This window comes from Blennius ocellaris (genome assembly GCF_963422515.1).
Source record: "Blennius ocellaris genome assembly, chromosome: 8".
Taxonomy (NCBI): Eukaryota; Metazoa; Chordata; class Actinopteri; order Blenniiformes; family Blenniidae; genus Blennius; species Blennius ocellaris.
This window is the reverse complement of record NC_137657.1, coordinates 3,910,331-3,927,747: the sequence shown is the minus strand read 5'-3', so window position 1 is coordinate 3,927,747 and position 17,417 is coordinate 3,910,331. Positions and strand designations below refer to the sequence as shown.

The 17,417-nt window shown below is 41.8% G+C and overlaps 1 protein-coding gene across 1 annotated transcript in view; it reads right to left on the bottom strand.

Annotated features, from left to right (window-relative positions):
- LOC308133601 (low-density lipoprotein receptor class A domain-containing protein 4-like) overlaps nucleotides 1-17,417 on the bottom strand; it is a 225,267-nt gene that overhangs the window by 128,920 nt on the left and 78,930 nt on the right. The window lies entirely within an intron of this gene.

Genomic DNA, 17,417 nt, shown 5'->3' with positions numbered 1-17,417 from the left:
TAAATTCTGCACATGTTTGGCTGTTCATAAAGGGCTGTCCTCTTTTTAGACTGTCCATCTTCTTCCCCCTGACTTCTTTCAATGTGGAGACATTTCCAGTCCAGTTCATTTGAATTCAAGAAATTACTGACCAGGAACATCCTTAACTTTCACCCATCCAGTAAAACAGAGACACAACACGTGACATCTCATCCATCCTCAATCAAGTTACAAACAGACAAATCCATTTCTTCAAATGTGTGAGGTTTTGCTAATGTTACGATTTTGAACCGATGTCAGATTCACAGTTACATAAAGCAACATAGATAATACGTAGTTTGTTGGATTATCAGTCACTGAATGGCCAAAAACAATCCATCTATTAAAAATATTCAGTCTTTTCAGCTCCTGCAGACGGAGTGGAGCTGTCGTCGATAGCGTCCATCTTTCTGTCTGCGCACTTCAAACAAGTGGAACAGTGGCTACAGGATGCTGCAAATCCATCAAAACATTTACAGATACAGATACCACCTCGGGCACCCACACATCTCAGTCGATATCTGAGAGCATCACAGCCTGGACCGACCCTCTCATTGATTCTCAGGTTCAGAACCATGTAGAGAGAGAGAGAGAGAGAGAGAGAGAGAGAGAGAGAGCAAGAGAGAGAGACAGAGAGAGAGAGAGAGAGAGAGTAGAAACTGTGAGAGCTCAACTACCTTTGAAGACATAAGACTTCATGGAGACAAGTCTACTGGAGTCTGCAGAGGGCTACACACACACACACACACACACACACACACACACACACACACACACACACACACACACACACACACACACACACACACACACACACACACACACACACACACACACACACACACACACACACACACACACACACACACACACACACACACACACACCTCCACAGTGAGCAAATATTGGAGATTTTCTCTGACTGCAGACAGTTGGTTTCTCAACAGGTGAAGCTACCAGAACATGAAAAATTGAGGAGGTGTGCTGACAGATCGGGGGGCTGATGGATGGTTGGAGTGTGTGTGTGTGTGTGTGTGTGTGTGCAATCTGTGATGGACGCACACAGGAGAGTGTGATCAGAGGATGTCCAGAAACAGGAAGTGGGCAGATCTGTGCCTGTCTGACTTTCTTACTCTCACACGATCATCCAAACGTGTGTGTGTGTGTGTGTGTGTGTGTGTGTGTGTGTGTGTGTGTGTGTGTGTGTGTGTGTGTGTGTGTGTGTGTGTGTGTGTGTTCAGGTGGTATTAAGCACTACAGACGATGAAACAGCGTGTGGATTAGTCTAATTGGTGGCAGAAGAGGAGCAACATATTGCCTGCATGGGAAAAACAAGGGACAGTCAAAATCCAATTTCAGAAGAAAACAAATTTCAAAAGCAGCTCACGACGGCAATAACCTCCACCAAATCGATTCATAACGGCAACCAGCCAGGAGGGGGGAGGCGCAAATGAAAAGAAAGGAAGAAAGAAGAGAGAGGGAGAGCAAGAGAAGGGGGTACCCAGGTGAATCATATCATTTTTGTCTGGGCTGCGGAACAGTCGCCAGCGTCTTATTGCAAAATTTAGGCTAAGAGTTGGCAATTTCTCCTTGAAACAAAAAGAGAGCCGGTGTTAAGCTGAATACTAATGTGAGCCCGAGGCAGTGGAAATAACTTTGAAAAGGGCAGCGCAACTCTGTCCAAAAAGAACAACTCAGAGAGGGAGAGGTGGAGGGGTGGAGAGAAAGAGAGGGGGAGAGAGAGAGAGAGAGCGAGAGATGGTGAGGGAAGTAGCTGTGTGTGTGTGTGTGTGTGTGTGTGTGTGTGTGCGTGCGTGCGTGCGTGCGTGCGTGCGTGCGTGCGTGCGTGCGTGCGTGCGTGCGTGCGTGCGTGTATGTGACAGTATTACGGGCCTGGTGGTGGAACTTCCTTCTCTCTCCACAATGAGATTAAAGAGGAGTTTGTCTCATTTCTGACTTGGACATCCTGTTCTTTTTAATTACGGTGACAAATAGCTTTTGTCAGGAGGGGTGTGTGTGTGTGTGTGTGTGTGTGCGTGTGTGTGTGTGTGTGTGTGTGCGTGCATGCGTGTGTGTGTATCTTGAGCGTCCACTTCAGCCACGAGTTCCAATCAGACCAACACTCACACCAGAGTAAGACAACTCCCCTCATTGTGAAGGTCTAACAAACTTTATCTTTGCAACTGATTTCATGATTTAATTCTGTAATTAGAAGGTTTATGCAGATTTAAACATGATTACAATTGATGTGTCTTTCGTCCCCTTTACACGAATACATTTCAAGTGAAAACGCATCAATTAGATTCAGAAGAGCTTCATGTTTACAAAGCAACATTATAAAAAGAGTGTCTGTTTTCACAAAAATGGCAGAAATGTTGAAAACGATGTAGTTAACAGGCCATTCCACTCGTTGGTACTGTTGGTCGTTATAGTGATGAAACCACACACACATGCACACAGACAATAATATCCTATAGACATCTACGATGTAATGTCGTTTTCATGTTGGGCCACTAGTGGGTGCTGTTGGTTGTTTTTGTAATGAAACCACACACAGAGAACAATACGACATAAACATCAACGATGTGAGAACACGGACATTCTAGTGGACAGACGACCAAGTTGGATTGTTATCACAGTGACTGTCAGTTATAAAACTACCAAGTCCAGGAGAATGTGGACTGGGAGTCATGACACTCTGGAGAAAACTGTTATTATTGTTCATCTTCTCATGCATGAGCAGAGAAGTTTCATTAGCCTCAGTCTACAGAGTTTCCCAAAAGTTGACATGTATACGTACACATTGTTGTGCAAACCGGGGGTTTGACGCATTTTGAAGTATTTAATCACAATATTCAACAACCACCGCAACATTTTCTCTTGAAAAGCAAACTGGGCTGAAAGTCGATGTCTGTAGTTTGAGTTGAAGGGCAGCAAAACTACCTGGTGGAAACGGCTCACCGCAGAGGAAGGTAAGGCTAATCCTCATCGCCAAAGATCCACAAGCACCAGCGATTTTTTCTTGAATTTAAATTTGGAGCGATGCTGAGCCAGTTGTGAGAGGAAGGTGGCCGTTCCCAGCAGAGGCACACTGAGACCCTGACCCAGACTCTGCTGGTCTTCTCAGCTCCACTTGGTGCTGAGGGCAGCAGTCCAGTGTCAGGAGGTGGGCGGAGACTCCCTCCATCATCACCTGCTTCCACTGTACAGCGGCAGGAGGCTCACCGCTCCGTCTGGGAATAGTCACAACACTCCAGCAGCGACTGGAATCTCCTGACAGACCTGGTGGAGTTATTGATTCACTTCATAGTGTCAGTCATTCTCTCAGCTGCTTAATCTGGTGGCGCCTCTTCTTCTTCTTCTTCTTCTGCGCATTAAAGCGAACTTCAGCTCCACTGCTGCTGCTTGGAAACGCAACATTTTATTCTCCTTCAGCTGCCAGAAAAACCCGAGGAATTGTCTGGCAACCTGCGCGCTTTCACACTAATTCTGTGCTGCAATGCAGCAGATCTGCTCGGGAACAACAAGAGAGGCGCGAGGAGCTGCCACATGACTGCAGGGTTGCTAGTTTGAAATCCTGAGACACACGACACACTGTACACTGAAATACAACATTTACATGTTTACCAGCATGGCTCTTTGTTGGGATCATCCAATTCAATTATATTAAAGGTCTCATATTATACACTTTTCCAACAGTTTCACATCAGGGTCATAGATCCAACATTATATTCAAAGTGTATTTCCACAAATACTGAATTTCTTCCAGTCTAAAAGTGCCTCTACTGAGAACAGGCTGTTTCTGTGTCTGTACAATGAGCTGTGTCTGTCTGTGCAGACTCTTCCTCTGGAGTCTTGACTTTACAGTACCATGCACTAAAGTTTTTTTTTTTTTCTTTATGACAAATAAATAAACCAATTAACCTCTTACTGCTATTTGCTTCAGTTTTATTATTATCAATATAAGTATTAGTTTCTACGACCATAAATTCAACGTGTATAACTTTATTGTATATACGAGAAGGATTTTCACACGTTCAGTGAAATTATGAAAATCTACCTACCAACCTACTACCTCCTCCTTTCAGGTGTCGACTTTGTTTTCCTCTTCTTTTCTTTTGTAGCTTGTGTTTTGTTGATATGCTACTCAAATAATTAATTGGGTTTTTTTGTTTTTTAAGTTCTCGGTTGATTTATGGCTATGGCTTGTAGAAGCAATGTTTTTCAACCTGAGCAGTTCAAACCAGAATGTGAAACAGAAGTAGAGACTTCTACACTGTCAAAAATAACATGTTGACTTTAATTAAAAAAAATATGCAAACTCATTGCCTTACTAAAAATTATTAATATCATTTTTTTGCAGTACCCAAAGTAAATTGAAGAATTTACATTATGGTAACTTCGTTTGAGTTAATTTACTCAAAGTAAATGAAAGAATGATAATAGTTCATTTTGAGTTTGAAGTACTCAAAGTAACTGAAAGCTTATCTTTAGTTTTAGTCATTCATCATATTAAAGTCAACAAAGCAATAATGCATCAGTTTTATATATTACTTTTCTTGACACTCAGATAAGCTTTACATTGCATTATTCTTTCACTGTATACTGGATGGTGGTAAACTATGTAAGTAGCCACAGCTGCTCTGGGGCAGACTGATGGAAGTGAGGCTGCCAATCTGCACCATCAGCCACTCCAACCACCACCAACCACACACACACACACACACAGGCAGTCCAGTGTGCCCAAGGACACTTCAGCTTGCAAGCAGGCAGAGATTGGAATTGAACCTGCAACCCTACGATTGGGAGACGACTGCTTTACCAACCGAGGGACCATGAGGGACACAGCGTGAGATAAGTAGATCTGTAACTGAGATACATCAAGTGAAGCACATTGTCCAAACTCAAATTACTAGTTCATTATTTACAAGTAGTGTTCTCAACAGGATGGTAAAAACTGAGTTTGGTTAAATGATCTTTTTTCATTAATTGGTATGTTAGTGTTTCCAGTGTGAAGAAGTTCAGGCTCTGCGGCTGCGGCAGCATGTTTCAGAATGGGTAGAGTGTCGATACACTTACAACCAAGTAGCTAATGCTAGCTCCTGCTAACTGCAAGCATAACTGTCCCAGGTGTTTATATTGTACCGAGGTCCCGTCCACGCGAGCCAAAACCATCTTTTTTCTCCCCAAGGTTCACAGAAAATATTCCATCCACATATCACTATGACCATGGCTTAACGTGAGGCTTCAGGTGTGTAGTACACATGTCAGGCCTTTAGGGGCGCTGTGACTCACCGAATACACTCAAAACACAGAAAAAGACATTTAGAAATTTAGGAGTAGACTCCTGCTCATAGCCTTCTATATCACTCTAGTTCTATAGGTCTATGGCCCTGCCCCTCCTGCTGCGAGCTTCAGTAGCTTCTGCAGCTCCACAGGAGCACTTAGTTGTGGTTATTAGACCACCGTGGCTGGAGAGGCGGGGAGATTACATCATCTGTTATCCATAGATGATCGGCCAAAAACAGTGCGTTTACGTGAACCGGCGTTCTCATATGGACGGCCCCTTGATTTATTCAGTCTGTCAGTAATCAACTGATCTCCATGCGGGAGGGTCAAAGTGAGTATTCACCACAAGAGGGAGAGGTTATTTCCCCACATGATGTCATGAAGGGAAAATCTCTGAAATCTCGCTAAAAAGTGGATTGAGAAAGTGAGGGAAAACTTTCATTACTTCTGGGGCCTGATACAGAGGCTATGGAGACACATATTAGTTAGAAAACTATTTGAAAGTGAATTTTGCAGGATGTGTGACCTTTAACATGACTTCAACTGAGGGAAATCAGGAGACCAGGGCCGTCACGTATTCATTGTTGTTTCCTGTCACAGAGGCTTCTGATTGCATGGAAACGAAATAAATATACAAAGAATCTCAGCATTTCTTAGCAAACTATCACGTTCATTTGCTCCTAAACTCAATCATGGGTTAGATTATGATCTGATTAAATAGAGCTTGTTTCATGTGAAAACGCATTGTTTCTACGTTTTCTTTTCAGAAAAGTTTGTTGTTGAATAGGGATGAGCCGGATACTCGTTTCAGACGAGCATCCAGTACGATAAAGCATTTTTGAGAGAACCAGCATAATACGAGTAAAACTTAATATCCGTGCTCGTACTGAAGGAAAATCCTCATTTGGTAACTGACTGTCTTCGCGCTCTGTGATTGGCCAGTCACACACAGAGCCCGCCCCGCAAGACACACACTCTGCAGGCAACCCGGACACACGACTCGTGTCGCGTCGGACACTGCCTCCACTCCAGTGTGGTTTTTTTGTGTGTTTTTTTATCGTCTGCTTGCTGTTGGTTTGGCTGGTGGTGTATAGTCAGTTGGAAAACTTTGCTCGTACTGAACGTGGTGCTTTTGAGAAGAATACAGTGAACAAAGTTGACATATTAGTTCCCTGTTTGTCTCCACTGGATGTTTACATGAATCACCAGGTTCACACACATCATTAAAAAATAAACAGTCTTACAGACCATTTACACACATAAACACATATAGCTGAACACACAAAGTACCCTATATTAATATGTTTATTGTATATGGCTGTTCAAAAAATAAATATAATGATAAACATTACAAATTAAGCTTTATATACTTTATATAGTAAATAGTTTTTCTTTTTTTTTTTTTTTACATATAAAACATCTAAAGAATATAAAAATATAGAATAGTATAGAATAGAATAATAGAATATAAAGAATCTCAATTCTGAGGCTGTTCTGTAAATAGTTTTCAAATAAACAATAAATATACAATAAATAAAGCAACTTCTGATCAATCCATATCAATTTCAGACTTAAAATAATGTACCGATTTAAGCCCCACACACTTTCAATTAAGCCACTTGTGATTTAGGCCACACCCACTCCAAGTACAGGTATGGATACAGATCATTTAGATGCTTGAACAGATATAGATACAGATACAGATGCAGATGGTTGTGTACTCGCTCATCCCTATTGTTAACACAATAACGTTTTATAAACACAGAAGCACTGAAAACGATGTAGTTTTCACCGACAGCAACTAGTGGGTGCTGTTTCGACGTAATGAAACCACCACACATCCACAGAGAGAAGTGTGTGTGTAAACACTGAAGCGCCTGTCGCTTTGGCTGCTGTCTGTTAGAAATACAATGTGATGTTGTAGATGTGCAGTGTAGTAAATGTCAACTTTAGCAAAGAAGCAGTGTGAAATTCCACAGTGAACGCACACACACACACACACACACACACACACACACACACACACACACACACACACACACACACACACACACACACACACACACACACACACACACACACACACACACACAGCTTAGAAGAAAACGGGGAAATATTCCCTGTTATGCTCAATTAGCTCCATTTTAATTAAAACCCAACCTCTTCACTACATTAACTTTAAACAGACTCAACTGTGTTTTCATGAACAAATATGAAATAATATTGATTTATAATGAGTTTTCATTTGAAAATTCAACAAGTCAACATGTTGCTTCACAAAACACACAGGACTTTTTTTTGTCTTCCTTCCCTTTTTCCAATAAAATGAAATCTTGTTGACTCCATTAGTATATAGAGACCAAGTTGTCTTCTCCAGTTTGAAATGACGACTGTTAGCTCAAGCTACAAAACTGCCAACTTTTAAGGAATGATTAAACAATGCTATATTGATCTTCTACTTGGCATATCAAAGAATGGTGTGGCCTGTTGCCAAAGTATGTATATAAGTATTAATTTAAGTCACATTTTAATCAGTTGTTTGGCTGTTTATGCAACTCATAAGTCACAATACACCAGTAGATACCATCTAGACCACTAGATGTCACTGTATGACAACAGAAAGCTGCTAAAGTACCACATAAAAACCTCAGTTATTATTATATTTGACTGACAGAGTAAGAAAAATGTCTCAAAAAATCCACAGCAGAATTTCAACTAAATTGAACAGTGACTTCAGTGTGTGAGAAACCTGTGAGCCACTGGATAAAAAGCAGAGAACTGTATTCTCTTCTTGATGAATTTCCCGACAGATGCTACTCATAGTCGTTCATAGCGTTCCACTGGAGCTGTAATAGATTACAGGTAGCAATAGTGTCACAGCAGAACTCATGTGTGAATCAGGAGGGTTCCCTGTTATTCGCTCTGCAGATCAATCAGCTTGTAAAATCCTCGGCAGATTGAGACCGAAGCATCGTGTGGTCAGCAGAGACATGAGGGTGGATTTCCTGCGTGGTGGCGACAGGTCTCTGGCATGAGAGCCAATCAAATGTCACACACACACACACACACACACATGCACACGCGCACGCACACACACAGCCCAGTGTTGAGAGTAGAAACTGGTCGTGGCATGTATGACAAATGAGGTTTAACACCAGGGGTTCACCGTTTGATACCAAACACAGCAACATGGTGTCATATCTCTCTGTCTTCTGCTTGTCTATCACACACACACACACACACACACACACACACACACACACACACACACACACACACACACACACACACACACACACACACACACACACACACAGTGTTGCTGCTGCAGACCCCCCTGGGTCCTTCAAAGAGACATTTGCATACAGTGCACACATTTTTAGAACTGAGTGTTTGCTGGGCGGTCTAAGCTGGCAAGGAGAGAGGGATGGAGGGAAAATGACACTGTGTGGATGAGTGGCGTCCATAGGGACTCTCTCTCTCGCTCTCTCTCTCTCTCTCTCTCTCTCTCTCCTCTCATGGCAGTGTGACAGTGGAGGATGCGGATGGAAACGTGCCCCACGCGCATATAAAAAAAACACATATCTCACACACACATGCATGCAAGCACACAGACACACACACACACACACACACACACACACACACACACACACACACACACACACACACACACACACACACACACACACACACACACACACACACGGCTGGCTGGCTGACTGACTGACTGCTGTTCTGCGAGGCCCCCAGTCTGGGAACCCAGAGGTGTCAGACAGTTATAATTATCACTCTGCTTACACACACACACACACACACACACACACACACGGTTCCAGTGTTGAATGGCATCCAGTTAAAAATCTAGGCCTGTGCACCAGTCTGAAGAAAGAAAAGAAGAGAAAGCATCCTGGAAGGCTTGTTTTCCTTCGCTGGTGTAAAAAGATGTCAGTTTCCAGCTTTCCTAATTTTCAACTTCTGTTATCACGTTTTTAAGTCCATAAATAATTCATACATAATGTTCCGGTGCTGCACGAGGATTCCAGTCTTCCTGATCCAGCCACACAAAGCCACTGTTCCCACTGTGGAGAGCCCAGCCCAGATGAAAGTTAGTGTCTTCATTGAAAGAAGCCTGGCTTAAATTCCCCCTGTGGCATCATGAAGAAGAGAATAAATGTCTGTCAAACAAGGTGTAAATCATTTACTCTTATTTCAAATACCTTCAATATGAGAAACATTCTTTCAGGAGAATTACCTTAATGCACTGTTAAACTGAAAACATATCTTGGTGAAAAGCCTCATTTCATTCTTTTTTTTTAATCTTCTACTTCAGTCCTATAATGACTTTGTCGCTCCAAATGGGAATATACAATCCTGAAAAACAAATAGCACCCTTCAGCTGCACATTAGAACCAACAGACTAAATCACTGCTAATGTATTTATCAAGAAGTTTGTTCTGTCGCTGCTCATGTGTTAGCCTTGGTCAGCTAACAGTTAGCGGCTTACAGTTATGCGCTAAGACTGACACAAACTATTTATGACTGTTTTAATTACCTTACCTTACCTTTAACTGATTCAGCGAGTATGGTTGTTTTAGCCATTTTGACTTTTAACTTTTCTTTTTTTAAGTCATGTTTCTCATTTTAACAATCGGACCTCTTTTTGCTCCATTCTTGACAGTTTCAAACATTTCGGCTGCATTTTTTTTAAACAGCAGTTTAAGTCTTCTTGAAAATAAGTCATATATTTAAATTAAAAAAATGTATAAAGAAGATAATAAAAATTGTTCAACCTATATTTTTCACAAAGCTTTTAACAGACAATACAGAGGAACTAAGGACCACATGTGGCTCTAAAGCAGGTTGAAGTTCCCTGGACTAAACAATCAATGAGTGGAAATGAGATTGCGGTTGATACTTCGATCTCAGTTTGAGGAGGAGGAATGAGAAATGCTGACTGTGGGATGACAGATCAACGTTTCACCCTCAGGTGACAGAGGGGTAGTTGGTCGATCCAGATCCACGTGTGTTTTGAGGACTTGGTGTTTTGAAGGAGCTGCTTTGGGAGGACAGTGTCCGTACACTCGGCATTCACAACTTGTCATGTCTTCTCCTTTTTATTCGGTGAGGAGGGCCCAGCTGGATGGAGGACTTCACTTTTCTTGGGTCTCATTGTGGAATAAAGGAAGGAAGGATGGAGAGCTGGGCTGCAGTAATACCGCTGCTGTACCAGAGTGATGAAGAGCGAGTGGAGCTGTGAAGCCGTGAAGTGTTGCCAGGTCAATGCAGTGATTTCCACTGTATGATTACATCTGTTTTCTAATGCTGAGCTGCCTGAGGAGCTGACCATCACAACCTTTCCATATTAGTTTTAAGACTTGCTCATTGCATACAGTGACTTCTGAGCATGTTCTGGATGTTCTGGGATTTGAAACACTGCAGATGATGTAAACATTATCAGGGTTTTTTTCTGAACTGATGCACTATTTGCTTGCAGGGCTGTTCGCAGAGTGCAGGAGTCCTCTTCATAACAACTTCTGAACCTCAAAGCATCTCTGAGATAAAGGTGAAACTTGCTGCAAATACAATGAATCGTTTGTACATCTGGTAAAGCAGAATATTAAAAAGTTCAACTACAGTGAGGCCTCATAGGTGTGTGCATCTCGTCAGCCCTTCGTCCAAGACGAAAGACAAAAGGCAGAACTTCCAACTAGAAGGCAACACTCTAATGAGGACTGAGGGCACACTGGAAGCTACAGTCACTCACTACTGCCTCTCAACGCACCCAGACGGCATTACGCACATTTTAAATCTTGTATAATTAACGTGAGCCTCTCGGAGCCTCGGCAACCAGTGGCCGTGACCACAAGCCAGAGGAAACAGAGCCATCACAACCGACGCCGCCAGCATACACACGACACCTCCCCCTCCCCCTCCCATTATAAACCACACAAACAAACAGTAATGTATGTAAATGCATGGATGGAGTAATTCACTGCGAGGAGTCACTCTTCATTTGAACATAATGGTTTGTGTAATGACTAGATTAGCCTCCAGAGAGACTCCTTATTTACAGTGTGAAGAGGTGAACCCAGGACGGAGCCATGCTAAGGTAATTATCAATAAAAACTTAGTTAACTGCATGCTAATGGCTGCTAGGCACAGCACCTGCACACACACACACACACACACACACACACACACACACACACACACACACACACACACACACACACACACACACACACACACACACACACACACACACACACACACACACACACACACACACACACACACACACACACACACACACAGATTCTTTAAAGCAGGGGTGTCACATGAGGTCAGGACCAGCCTGCAAGCAGCTCCATCCATCAAGTCAATTGTAATAAATTCAAAGAAAACATAGATTTTGTTTGTAAACAAAAGTTTGTAAGAGTAGCGACACAACACTGAAGGTACGTTTCTAAGAGGATCCATCAATTACTTGCATCCCTTTCATTGTCTATGTGAAACGCACCGTGGTTCACTGCGGGTGTGTTCTGGTCATTTGGAGCTGCGTGGTGTCGCGTCACGTCTCCCAGAGCCACCTGGAGCTCACTTCTACAAAAGTAGGATCCAGACAAGTTTATGCAAATGAAACACAGGACTGATGCATCATGAAACGGTGATAGAATGTGTGAACTATCTGGAGTGGAACAAAACCCAGGACAGATTCAGCAACTGCACAGCTTCTTTCTCCCCTCACATGGTCTTAGTTTGTTCAAATCACCCCTAAAGCAACACCTACAGGAAAAGTTTTACACAAGAAGGTTTCATTCACTTCATGTTGACATTGTTGTAGTTTTCTGTATAAATTGTGACAATAGAGACATTTTCATCCTGTATTCTCTGCACCACAACAAAGAAAAATATTAAAGTCTAAAGTTTAAGGTCATTATGGCTCTACTTTACCGGTCCAGCGCACTCAAGATGACATTTTGGTTGTATGTACTTTTTCTACTACGTGTCTGACACACCTGATTCAAACCATCTCAACACTTCACTTTCTTTGTTTAAAATAATAAATTATATTTGTTGCTTCCTTCACAACAAGCTACAATATTCAGAAATATTTTTACTTGGCACGAAGAATGAATGTGCACTACGTGTGCTATTATTCTTCAATTGCACATTCTGAAAAAGAACTATATTTGTGTCTTGAAGTAAAAAATAAATGAAAAAAAAATATTTCTATTGGTCACAATTCGCACTGTTTAACAGGAATGTTACAAAAAAAATATAAACCGCTTTATGTCTACTATGTGGTGAGTATAAAATATGAAAGCTCACATTTTAAAAGTTTGGTCAATGAAATGCTTGGATGTTCTGAAACTCTAAGAATAAAAACAAGCAATTCAGTGTGATAACCTCATAGCCGTTACTATAAAATGTTTACAAATCCAGATATGTAACATCTTTTATGTGTAAAAATTGCTGAAGAATCACATTGAATAGACATTCTGCGCCTTCACTGAAATAAAAATGGGCAAAAAAAAGATTTTTCTCACATTTGTTTTGGCTGTAGATGTTGTTCCAGTGGCTGAGTGGCCTGTCATGGAGTTACTCAGCTGCTTCAGTCCCCAAAGCTACACTTCATCAAAGGAAGGATGATAGGAGGAACAAGCAGTGGGTCAGAGTGCACTCAGGGAGGAGGTTGGGGTTGATGAAAGGGTCATGTGACAAAAAACATTTCCGGTTTCAGTCCACGCGACAGTCATACGAAACATTTCATCTTAAATATGTTTTATTCTGAAAGTTTGAACAAAATGGACTTTTCCCCTGAACATCAAACGTCAAGATGTTTCTATAACTAAACTGGACTCCAAATAAAAGTGCTCCAACAGAGGCTCAGCTCCTGATTTGAAGTTCTTCTCGGTGGTCCCCTAAAAGAGCAGCATGGTGGTGCAGTGGTGTGCAGCGCTGCTTCACGTAGTGGAATTCCGAGTTTGAGGCCAGGCTTTTAAAATGTTTCTGTGTTGAGGTTAAAAATGTTTACGACCATCCAGGTCTTCCTGTCTTGACAACATTTAAGCCCCATTTAGATGATATTTTCAAAGGAAAGTGCAAAACTTTGGTTGCGTTTTGGATGTCTACATGACAGCAATGCTCTGAGTTGCTGAAGATGCAACTTTTTGAAAACAGCTTCGAAGGTGGAACTTTTTCAGAACACTCTGACTCAGTCTCCATGGAAACAGGGAGAAATGCAACTTTTCTGAAACGCTGCCACTGCGCATGCACGCCACGAGCATAGTAGACTGTTGTTGTGCACATGCTCAGTAGATGAACAATAACAACAATGTTTCTTCCAGAGTGTCATGACTCCCAGTCCTTATTCTCCTGGACGTGGTGGTTATAGTCAACAGTCACTGTAATAACTGTCCAAATCTGTCCACTCCAATGTCCATGTTCTTGTTGTTGTTTATAGCATATTGTTTTCTGCTGTGTATGTGTGTGGGTTCATTACAAAACAAAATCACAGTGCCAACTAGTGACTTCACATGCTAACTACATAATTTTCACCAGTTCTGCTATTCTTCACGTAAATGGATATAGTTTTCAAAGTATTTCCACATAAACACAAAACATTTCTGGCACAAAAAATTAAAAAATGATGTGTTTTCTCTTGAAGCTCTGTGGAAGCCTGAAGGGGGGAGACGGAGGTGAAGGTTCGTGGTGGAACCCCTGTGAACCCCCGTAGATCTTGGCTTCCTGCCTCAGTTTGTCCAGCCCACTACTCAAACACTTCGTGTCGAAGTTGATTTGAATATTGAGCTTGTCAGTCACATCAAAGAGTTCAATGGAGATTCTTCCATCTGAGCCAACTGGCTGAAATGAAGTTCATTCCTGAGAGGACGGAATCTGGAAGAGTCGCCCGTGGTTTTATCACCACTTGCGACGCACTTTACTTTGGGTTAGTAGGACGTCTGTCACTCATCTTCAGCTGCTGCACATCTGTGTCGTGATTGCACGTCATTTTCAGATCCATTTAAAAATTGTTTGACGTGTTTTGAATCGCTCCATGGTCTTGCTCTACCGCACTTGTTCACTCCGGTCCGCTCCAGGCTGAGGCTCACGGGTTCCAGCTTTTTCAGTTACACCTTCACAAAATGTGGAACAATCTCCCACCAAATCAAACGAACCCACCTCTTCTCCTTGCATGTAAAATGCTGATATTGTTTTTGAGCTTCTTATTTTAATATATTCTCTGCACTTTCCTCTTTTTTTAATAGATTTTATTGTGTTATTTAGTTTGTATACAACACTTTGGTTGTTTTAAAGTGCTTTATGAGAACAACTGATTGGGCTTGATTGGCGTTTGCACTCCATCCGTACAATGATTTCATCCAGGTACTATATATTTTTTGACCACAATTCAATGTGTGTTATGTGAATCACTGGTTTTAAATTGCTCATATGTGTTGGCGATTGTGTATCTTAGTTTCTTCACCAGTGTTGAAAGACAAGCTGTACTCTGCCAATACCAAAGGGGATTGGCAGGGTACAGGGTACACACAGAAAAAAAACAGACCCTTGAGATTCTAAGAAGCATTTTGACCATCTGGATGGATGAATACTTGGAAAGTGCAAAAGTCAATATTACTCTGATATGTTTCGAGGGACGTTAAAGTCACCAACGGCTTGATCAATAGCAGTATGTTTGCTTTCAGAAATGTATGCAACACGATTTCAGCTCCTTCATTATGTAATTCTGACAGTAATGGTAGTAAAGTAATGGTGACAACATTTCAAGTAAATATGCATTGTTTCCCCCCCGTTTCCATGGAGACGGGGCATTTTCAAAAAAATCTACAGTGACTCTGATCACTTAAAACACAACACGTTTTCCGTTTTCACAGCAGAATGCTGTAAATTGGTCTATATATACATCAATAAGTTATGAAGGCAATGATACACTTCAGCCACACTGGCCAGTAGAGGTGAGGCTGGTTTTAATGTACTTGAAGAAGCATTTCTGGTTGAAGAGGCTATCTAAGAACTGAGTCAGCCAGTGTGACCTTCTGTTCAATTGTGTGTTAACGTTCAGTGGTGAAGAATGTAAGCAGTGTGTCAGCATGTCTCAGCCTGGTACTGCTTCAAACTGACCTCAGCTGAACTGTACAATGTAATTCTGTTCAATGCAGAGGCAGTATCGTCATCCAGTTCCCCAGGCCACATAACAAAGGCCTCGATGTCTGCGAGAGAAAATGAGTCAGTGACACGATTGTCCAAGAACATAAGGACATTCGAATCTTGTCATCAGATAGATTTTTTTGAAAAGTCCAAACCAAAGTGAAACCTTGGCTTGTCCCTTTATTCCTTTATTAATTTTATCTTCAAACGTTCACTCATATACAGAGCGTTTTTGATAATATAGCCAATCAATAGTCAATGTCGAACACATTCACACCCTACTTAACATAGTAATTGGAAAACGAGGATGTATCTTTGTACTGTATGTAGGCAATCTTTAGCCATTCAATTACCTCATACACTATGTATGTCTTCTTATCTGTGTTACATTGTGCTCGGCTGCAGCATGCTGGTTTCTTCAGGCCAGACGAGATTTAATGTCGTCTAACCTCATATTAAAAGTCTATCCCTCTGTTCAGGGCAGCGTTTACCTCAAGACCCCGGCAGGTGCTGTCGTTTCACATTGTGTGTCTCATATGGGGGGTGAGGAGGTCGTCAGAAGGCGAACGAACCATCAGCTCACTTCCAGACTCCTTTTAGTCCAACAAGCCTTAAGACCGGGTCTGTTGGTCCAACTGGAAACTTTGGGAAAGATTTATATCTGCTTCATTGCTTTCTGTATTTGAGCTAAATACGTACTTTTAGAAATGCATATAAGTCAGATTGAATGTAATTTCAGAATAAGATCAAATGAGGAATCATAAGTGTAAAAGGGATGACAGTTGTAGGCTTTGGCCCTGTTTACACAGTGTCTCAAGTGAAAACATATCGTATTCTGTTTCAGAATAGTTTTAGTTTACATGACGACGTTTTGAAAAGCATGTCCGTTTACAAGGAAATGGCAGAAAAAGATATAGTTAGCGTGACAGGCCACAAGTTGGTACTGTTGTTTGTTTCTATAATGAAACCACACACACATGCAGCTATAAACATTAATGCTATAAACATTAGCATTATACGCTATACCCATTAACAGCGGGAGCATACTGACATTCTAGTGGACAGATGAACAAGTTGGATCGTTATTACGGTGACTGTCGACTATGAAACTTTTCTCTCATCATTAGGATTGCTCCTGAGCTCATGTGGATTTGTTTGGTTTTCTCTATAAAAGTGCCCTGAAAAGATTTTAGGATAGAGGTTTAACCCGGGTTCAGGATCACAGGATTAAATCCTTTAAACCCAGGTATTTTTGCTTTAGTTCAAATGAATACAAGCCCGGTCGCTCTGTCGTCGGGGTTCTTGACATTAGAAGTACAACTTGGTGGTGGACCATTCTTGTTGGTTCACCTTGTCCAACACATTTTGACATTTCAAGACGCCATCAGTCACCGAAGACGCTTCAGACGGGACGACTTCATCATCTCAGCCTTTCAGATCAAGATCTTTTGTCCCATAAGTGACATTGAAGGTATGAGTTAGGATGTGAAATGGAGGCCCTTTCAGTGCCTCTAGCCCAACAGCTAACCTCTGCCACCCTGCTGATGGAGTGTGACCATGGCTGCCACCACAAGTAACTGTTCTTCAACTAACGTGAAGGCTGAGCTGATCGAGGCTGCTCGGATCTGGTTGTATGTTTCCACACAGCATTTAGCTTCCAAATACGTACTTGCATTGACTATATTTTAAAGGAAAGGGGGCTTTCACACAGCAAAACGAGCCAGACAGAAGGTCAGACACAAACAGAACAGCACAGAAAGTCGAGTGAAGAGTTCAAGAGAAAAACAGCACAAAGAAAAGCAGCTTTACTACCCTCTTTGGATGGTGTTGGAGCAAAACAGCCAAGAAATGTGACTGGATTTGCAAGTCAACATGATCAGGCAGGCAACACCTCCCGGATCTGAAACGCTCCCAGTGGAACATCCCACTGCAGA